The following is a 10,000-nucleotide window of genomic DNA, read 5'->3' as shown; positions in this document are numbered from 1 at the left end:
CTCTCCTCGCCCACATGTCCCTGCCCTTGGGCGACTCATCGTACCCTCGCCCACTCCTCCACATCTCTTTCAATGTCTGGGACTTTCGCAGACTGATGGTTTGGACGCCATTCAAGAAACTGTCAACAACTCTGGATCGTGACTGCCTTCAAGGGACACTTCGGTCCACAGGCCAAGGCTTCGCAGTCTGGCGGTCTGGCTGTCTGGCTGTCTGGTCGTCTGGCAATACAGCACGAGTTTAAATTCTCATCGACTTTTGTACACGTGGGTACAGACTAGCTGCATGGAACATCGCGCTGGTCACGTGGGAACCGTCTGGCTGTCTGGTCATTGTGGACTCACGTTGAGCAAAGGTTCGTGGTTAGGTTTGTTTCGCCAATACGTGATAATAAGCCTCACCTACATCTCGGGCTTGTGTAAAGAAAATATAGATGTGCTTTCAGATAAGCGTGCTTGTTATGTTGGAATCCGTTTTGATATTGCGTTAGAGGTGTACTGTGACATCTTGATTTTAACCTTAGGACATACAGGGTGGTACCATAAGTCATTCATATCAGAAGACGTCAAAATTAGAGCGGTACATTTGGATCGCCCAAAAGAAAAGTCGATAAAAAAGAGTTTACGTGCCTCAGGCCTTTGGACTTCTGGCCTTTAGTTGCGTGTCCTTCGCTCATTATACCTGGCTATAACTTGCAAGAAAGCAACGCGTACAAAGTCTTCAAAAAGTTGATTTACAATGCTATCAAGTGACGACTGACAGCTGGTTACCTCTTGATATGGGTTTGACTTATTGGTGCTGGAAATGTGCTGTAGTTGCATTTGAAGGTAAAACCATATATTTTCAATAATACTAAGATGTCGGGACTGGGATGGTAAGGATGTATTTTAGTATCTGGAAACCAATAGAATACGTACTTGCATTAGGTAATGACATAAAAGTGCCCGAGTTAAATTGGAATATTTGCACATGAATAACCATCTAAGCCATTTTGAGAAAAACAATCACAATAATTATGTGTAATCATTTGGGACAGATACAAATTGGACTCGGTGATTTTTGAACAGATAAATCGGTCTTGCACCTAAACAAAATATAGAACTATATACCCATTCCTAGAAGCCTATTATTCTAAAATATATGCCGCCCACATATCGAGTGATTGATGAAACAGGTTTGTTGTTTTGAAGACACAGGGTTCAAAGGTTTCTGGGGTGCTGCGAGATTTAGCTTGTCTTCAAGAATGCTTTGCTATGTCATGCACTAAAAAGCCAAAGGTTTGACAGCAGGTCAAAGAAATCCGTCCACTGGGCAGGCATGTTAGTGACGCGCATGAGCCTTAATGGGTCTGAAACATCCTTAACGATACACCCCTTCCCGTGTAAACGTTTTGATTTACCATCTTAGATCTTTACTTGGCATCACAACATCGCTCAGGTTGAAAACATACCACACAATTTTTTTTTAATATACACACACATATACACACAGAACAAGAATTTATTCCGCCATATATACTGTTCAAAAAAAGAAACGCATAGCTTGTAATATTTGGTTAATTTAGTTATATGGCTACAAGGATATCCACCAAACTGCAGAAAATGTTTATCTGGTCGTCGACCTTTCGTCCATTGCCACAAGTGAGCTCTGCACGTGACGCATGCGTTATCAGTGGCTACAATGTCAAAATTGCTCATTTGGCATGACCACTCGTCATGCTTCAGTGTAATCTCGTGAAACTCGGGGAATATTGAGCTCTCACCATGTCTTCCAAAACCCATAAAAGCGGATTGTTCGCCACAAAGAAATCAGACGACAATTCAGCGACGAAAGATGGCCCGATTGAGCAGAGAAGACCGCCAAATTGCATTGGGTCGTTTACAAGCAGGCCAAAGTCAAAGTGCAATCGCCAGGCACTTCCACGTGTCCCAGAGCACCATCAGTAGACTGTGGGTCAGGTTTCAAGCCACTGGCTCCGTTGCTGACTTGCCACGAGCGGGAAGACCAAGGGCGACAACTGCTGCTCACGACCGCTTCATACGGCTCCGCCACCTCCGGAATCGTTTCCTGTCGGCCTCATCTTCTGTCCAGGCTCTCCCCGGGCCACACCGATTATCGGACCAGACCGTGCGGAACCGCCTGCATGAAGCTGGTTTGAGAGCTCGCAGACCTCACAGAGGAGCTGTCCTCACCCGCCGCCATCGCCAGAACCGAGTGCAGTGGGGCAACCAGCACCTTCGCTGGACCGTCCGGAATCACTGGAGACACGTGTGGTTCAGCGACGAGTCCTACTTCCTGCTCCAGCGACATGATGGTCGGAGGAGGGTCTACCGGAGAGTAAACGAACGTTACGCGCCCAACTGTGTGGATGAGGCACCCGTTCATGGTGGTGGAGGCGTCATGGTGTGGGGGGCGATCAATACCGCTGGAAGGAGCACCCTGGTGCACGTCCAAGGGCGCATAACTGCCCAGCGATACGTGGAGGAAATTCTGCGCCCACACGCCCTTCCTCTTCTGGCTGACCAGGATGCCATATTCCAGCAGGACAACGCTCGCCCGTACACAGCACGACTCACCACCCAGTTCCTCACCGACCACCATGTCCAGGTGCTTCCCTGGCCATCCATGTCGCCAGACATGAACCCGATAGAACACCTCTGGGATGAATTGGACAGACGTGTGCGCAGGCGAGAAGAAGCGCCGGCAAATCACCGCGATCTATTGCAGGCACTTCAGGAGGAGTGGGACACCATCCCACAGCAAGATATCCGGCATCTGATCCAGTCCATGCCCAGAAGGTGCCGGGCAGTTGTTGCTGCTCAAGGCAGTCACACCCCCTACTGACTTGACAGCCTCGGCACCCAATCGTATTGATTGACTGATTGATTTGAAGATGCAAATGAACTGTGTGTGCATTCAACTGTGTCCATACCAAATTTCAAACAAATAATCTAAATATTGGATTTTCTGTTAATTTTTTCGAAAAATAAAACAAATTTGGCAAGTAGCAACTATGCGTTTCTTTTTTTGAACAGTATAGCATTACAGCCTTTGGTATTATTTTTTTAAAAGAGCAATACGCCGCTCAAGCTGTAGTTTACACTATCTATATATACCTTGAATTTGCAGAACGGGTCCTTTGTGTGTGTGTGTGTGTGTGTGTGTGTGTGTGTGTGTGTGTGTGTGTGTGTGTGTGTTTGGGCGGGATGTACACACATACCCATACACACACACACACACACACACACACACACACACACACACACACACACACACAAACGAACCGTTTTGCAAATTCACCGCAAACTATAAAACAACATCACACTGACCTTCAGTCCAAAACACTATTTGCCAAGATGGGATGACAACGGTGAATTCAATGACACCAGTCTGAGTGTGTGTCTAGCAAAATACCATTCTAACTTTAATCCAATCCACCATGTTCGTGACCCAATGGAAAAAACAGTTTGGTCTGGTCGTTAAAACGTCCCCGTCTGTACACGACGAGATCACAATTATCTCAAAGTAAGTTCAACTATCTTCGTGTGTGGCATGCATAAACGCCTAACTTTTTCACTTTTTTGTTTTGTTGGGTTAGTGTAATGTTGTGTGGTGCTTGCTCAACACAGAATACAACAACACCAAGAATGTTTGTTCATGGAAAGTTTGATATTTTGACACAACAAGAATGTTTGTTCATGGAAAGTTTGATATTTTGACACAACAAGAATGTTTGTTCATGGAAAGTTTGATATTTTGACACAACAAGAATGTTTGTTCATGGAAAGTTTACTATTTTGACACAGCAATAATGTTTGTTCATGGAGAGTTTGATATTTTGACACAACCATAATATTTGTTCATGAAACGTTTACTATTTTGACACAACAAGAATGTTTGTTCATGGAAAGTTATTATTTTGACTCAACAAGAATGTTTGTTCATAGAAAGTTATTATTTTGACACAACAAGAATGTTTGTTCATGGAAAGTTTGATATTTTGACACAACAAGAATGTTTGTTCATGGAAAGTTTGATATTTTGACACAACAAGAATGTTTGTTCATGGAAAGTTATTATTTTGACACAACAAGAATGTTTGTTTATGGAAAGTTATTATTTTGACACAACAAGAATGTTTGTTCATGGAAAGTTATTATTTTGACAGAACAAGAATGTTTGTTCATGGAAAGTTATCATTTTGACACAACAAGAATGTTTGTTCATGGAAAGTTATCATTTTGACACAACAAGACTGTCCATGGAAAGTTATTATTTTGACACAACAAGAATGTTTGTTCATGGAAAGTTATTATTTTGACAGAACAAGAATGTTTGTTCATGGAAAGTTATTATTTTGACACAACAAGAATGTTTGTTCATGGAAAGTTATTATTTTGACACAACAAGAATGTTTGTTCATGGAAAGTTATTATTTTGACACAACAAGAATGTTTGTTCATGGAAAGTTATCATTTTGACACAACAAGACTGTTTGTTCGTGGAAAGTTTGATATTTTGACACAACAAGAATGTTTGTTCATGGAAAGTTATCATTTTGATACAACAAGAATGTTTGTTCATGGAAAGTTATTATTTTGACACAACAAGAATGTTTGTTCATGGAAAGTTATCATTTTGATACAACAAGAATGTTTGTTCATGGAAAGTTATTATTTTGACACAACAAGAATGTTTGTTCATGGAAAGTTTGATATTTTGACACAACAAGAATGTTTGTTCATGGAAAGTTATTATTTTGATACAACAAGAATGTTTGTTCATGGAAAGTTATCATTTTGATACAACAAGAATGTTTGTTCATGGAAAGTTATTATTTTGACACAACAAGAATGTTTGTTCATGGAAAGTTTGATATTTTGACACAACAAGAATGTTTGTTCATGAAACGTTTAGTATTTTGACACAACAAGAATGTTTGTTCATGGAAAGTTTGATACTTTGACACAACAAGAATGTTTGTTCATGGAAAGTTTGATACTTTGACACAACAAGAATGTTTGTTTATGGAAAGTTTGACATTTTGACTCAACAAGAATGTTTGTTCATGGAAAGTTTGATATTTTGACACAACAAGAATGTTTGTTCATGGAAAGTTTGATATTTTGACACAACAAGAATGTTTGTTCATGGAAAGTTTGATATTTTGACACAACAAGAATGTTTGTTCATGGAAAGTTTGATATTTTGACACAACAAGAATGTTTGTTCATGGAAAGTTTGATATTTTGACACAACAAGAATGTTTGTTCATGGAAAGTTTGATATTTTGACACAACAAGAATGTTTGTTCATGGAAAGTTTGATATTTTGACACAACAAGAATGTTTGTTCATGGAAAGTTTGATATTTTGACACAACAAGAATGTTTGTTCATGGAAAGTTTGATATTTTGACACAACAAGAATGTTTGTTCATGGAAAGTTTGATATTTTGACACAACAAGAATGTTTGTTCATGGAAAGTTTGATATTTTGACACAACAAGAATGTTTGTTCATGGAAAGTTTGATATTTTGACACAACAAGACTGTTTGTTCGTGGAAAGTTTGATATTTTGACACAACAAGAATGTTTGTTCATGGAAAGTTTGATATTTTGACACAACAAGAATGTTTGTTCATGGAAAGTTATTATTTTGACTCAACAAGAATGTTTGTTCATGGAAAGTTTGATATTTTGACACAACAAGAATGTTTGTTCATGGAAAGTTTGATATTTTGACACAACAAGAATGTTTGTTCATGGAAAGTTTGATATTTTGACACAACAAGAATGTTTGTTCATGGAAAGTTTGATATTTTGACACAACAAGAATGTTTGTTCATGGAAAGTTTGATATTTTGACACAACAAGAATGTTTGTTCATGGAAAGTTTGATATTTTGACACAACAAGAATGTTTGTTCATGGAAAGTTTGATATTTTGACACAACAAGAATGTTTGTTCATGGAAAGTTTGATATTTTGACACAACAAGAATGTTTGTTCATGGAAAGTTTGATATTTTGACACAACAAGAATGTTTGTTCATGGAAAGTTTGATATTTTGACACAACAAGAATGTTTGTTCATGGAAAGTTTGATATTTTGACACAACAAGAATGTTTGTTCATGGAAAGTTTGATATTTTGACACAACAAGAATGTTTGTTCATGGAAAGTTTGATATTTTGACACAACAAGAATGTTTGTTCATGGAAAGTTTGATATTTTGACACAACAAGAATGTTTGTTCATGGAAAGTTATCATTTTGATACAACAAGAATGTTTGTTCATGGAAAGTTATTATTTTGACACAACAAGAATGTTTGTTCATGGAAAGTTATTATTTTGACACAACAAGAATGTTTGTTTATGGAAAGTTATTATTTTGACACAACAAGACTGTCCATGGAAAGTTATTATTTTGACACAACAAGAATGTTTGTTCATGGAAAGTTATTATTTTGACACAACAAGAATGTTTGTTCATGGAAAGTTTGATATTTTGACACAACAAGAATGTTTGTTCATGGAAAGTTTACTATTTTGACACAGCAATAATGTTTGTTCATGGAGAGTTTGATATTTTGACAGAACAAGAATGTTCATGGAGAGTTTGATATTTTGACAGAACAAGAATGTTTGTTCATGGAAAGTTATCATTTTGACACAACAAGAATGTTTGTTCATGGAAAGTTATTATTTTGACAGAACTACAAGAATGTTTGTTCATGGAAAGTTATCATTTTGACACAACAAGACTGTCCATGGAAAGTTATTATTTTGACACAACAAGAATGTTTGTTCATGGAAAGTTATTATTTTGACAGAACTACAAGAATGTTTGTTCATGGAAAGTTATCATTTTGACACAACAAGACTGTCCATGGAAAGTTATTATTTTGACACAACAATAATGTTTGTTCATGGAAAGTTTGATATTTTGACACAACAAGACGTTCACCAGTACACAGACTGACCAGTCTTCATGGTGGACAAACAGACACACAAGCATGAGGAGAATGCAACAACTTATAAATAACAGGTTTATAGTCTTGAGTCGAGCGTTTGGAAATTCCTGAGTCTGAAGGCGGGTGTAACTTACACCTCTTGGTATCAGTCTGCCTTAGAGATGAGGACGACAGTTGGCCAGATGGCCAGAATAGCGCGCTGCATTTTCCTGCATAGAACTACGGCGCGTCTATCGCGACGGTGCCTGAGCTCAACATTGGCGGGCACTGCTCTCAGCCCGGCACACGGCACTGTAAACATTCCCCGTCCCTACATCTCTCTCGCCACCATCCGCCCTACCCTTGGTCTCATGCCTGTTTAGATGAATTTGCGTTCGATGTGATGAGTCTGTGGCAGATGCTTGCACATACACGGTGACAGGTTAAATGACGTGTCGCTTTGTCTCATAATTCACACTTTATCAAAACCTTATAACATAAAATAAATGTAACCTATATGCAAATGATGGTGTCGTGGTGACAAAGTCACACTAGACCTGCGAAGACACATGATGGACTGACCAACATCTGATTGTCTGGACTTTGGCTACCAAGACAGGATCGAGAGAAGTACAGAGTTGATGACACTACACTGTATCAGTCCTCCTCAGTGAGAGAACAACCAACCTACCGACTATAAGTATAACGACTGTCCTAAATTGAACCCCAAGTTGACTTCGCGAAATCTGTTTGCGAACAATTAGTATCACAGCTTCGTGCAGCTAACTTCGTGGAGTAGACTTCGCGAAATCTGTTTGCGAACAATTAGTATCACAGCTTCGTGCAGCTAACTTCGTGGAGTAGACTTCGCGAAATCTGTTTGCGAACAATTAGTATCACAGCTTCGTGCAGCTAACTTCGTGGAGTAGACTTCGCGAAATCTGTTTGCGAACAATTAGTATCACAGCTTCGTGCAGCTAACTTCGTGGAGTAGACTTCGCGAAATCTGTTTGCGAACAATTAGTATCACAGCTTCGTGCAGCTAACTTCGTGGAGTAGACTTCGCGAAATCTGTTTGCGAACAATTAGTATCACAGCTTCGTGCAGCTAACTTCGTGGAGTAGACTTCGCGAAATCTGTTTGCGAACAATTAGTATCACAGCTTCGTGCAGCTAACTTCGTGGAGTAGACTTCGCGAAATCTGTTTGCGAACAATTAGTATCACAGCTTCGTGCAGCTAACTTCGTGGAGTAGACTTCGCGAAATCTGTTTGCGAACAATTAGTATCACAGCTTCGTGCAGCTAACTTCGTGGAGTAGACTTCGCGAAATCTGTTTGCGAACAATTAGTATCACAGCTTCGTGCAGCTAACTTCGTGGAGTAGACTTCGCGAAATCTGTTTGCGAACAATTAGTATCACAGCTTCGTGCAGCTAACTTCGTGGAGTAGACTTTCCGAAGTCGACTTCACCCAATAAATACGTGGCTTAATAATAATAATAATGGTGATTTCTATAGCGCTTTCGAACACACAAAGCGCTTTACAAAAGCAATAACAACATCATTACCAGAATGACGCCATTGACGGAATAGAACACAATCATAAACACTTTACAACAAAAACCAAAAACAAAACATAAATGTTACAAAAATCCAGAGGCTCTTACAGGAACGAACTCTCAGTATACACAACAATTATGATGCACACACACACACACACACACACACACACACCCACACATGTCCACACACACGCACACACACACACGCACACACACACACACACGCACACAGTAAACATTGTTCATCCGAAAGTGCACATTCACAGGGTCGCGACAACTACATCATCATAGAATGCTTCTCTGAAGAGGTGAGTCTTGAGATTTGCTTTGAAAGAATGCAGAGATGGACTGAGACGAAGAGACAAAGGGAGTTTGTTCCAGATATGATCAGCTGCGACTGAAAGACAGCTTAAGGATTGGCTGTCTTTGGACGTCCGATTGCAGTTGCTGAGGCCATTGTACCCATCATGAAACTGCGAATAGTGTGATCAAGAAACCCCACGTGGTACATATTAGTCAGATCTTGCTTTGTTTTTCAATCTTACCTTCATTAAGAATCAAAGTGACTCACGGCAATCATATCATTTGGAGATTTTATGTTCCGAATTTTCAGCGCTGAATGTTGTGACTTGAAACCAGGACTTTTACTGCAAAAAAACACTCCGTCGCAGACAAGAAGCCTTGGCAAAGACACCATGGAAACAGAACAAGAAAACGCAAGTCTATGAATTCAACAGAAACAGGGCAATGAGTGTGCGAGAAAATAAAATAAAATACGACAATATTGAGAGACGAAAGAGATAGAGAAAGAGGGAAGACAAAATAGACATAGAACACAAAAACGCATTGCACAAAATTCTACTCACACAGGTATGAGTGTGCAAGAAAACAAAGAAACAACCATAACATTGTGAGAAGAGAGAGATAGAGATAGAAAGAGAGAGAGTACTCAACGAACATAATAGGAGGATTGGGGTCGATGGGGGGGGGGGGGGGGGGTGGGGTAGATGCGTTAATTTTGGGGTCGGCAATTTCCTGCAAGACGCCGAGTAAACAGGGACACGCGATACCAGGGGAGACAAGCGAACGTGACCTCCAATACCACCACACTGGGTCGTCGGCCGCTCGGCGGAGGGACGATTCCTTTTCTGCGCCGCGTGGGCCCCAAATTGGCACAGAGATTTGAGCCAAAGTGGAATCCTTTCTTTGCCTGAATTGCACGAGGGCCCGGTGCTAAATTGCCATCTTCCCCGCGCCCGTTGCTGAGCCGAAATAGCCAGGAGGAGGGTACATAGTATCAATGAGAGAGATTTGACGAATGCAAATCGGCCCTAAAAAGCCGACCCTCTAGAGATCTTTAGTGTCAATGGCTGGCCAAGATATCGAGCTCACAAAACAAAGCGGGCTGTGGAATTCTGGATGCATGAGGTGGCAGACATTACTGTCCCGCACCGCGTGAAGGATTGGGGTGTATATATTGGTGGATT

The sequence above is a fragment of the Littorina saxatilis genome, linkage group LG9, assembly GCF_037325665.1.
Source record: "Littorina saxatilis isolate snail1 linkage group LG9, US_GU_Lsax_2.0, whole genome shotgun sequence".
Classification (NCBI taxonomy): domain Eukaryota; kingdom Metazoa; phylum Mollusca; class Gastropoda; order Littorinimorpha; family Littorinidae; genus Littorina; species Littorina saxatilis.
The sequence above is the reverse complement of the archived record's forward strand: the minus strand, read 5'-3'. Positions refer to the sequence as shown.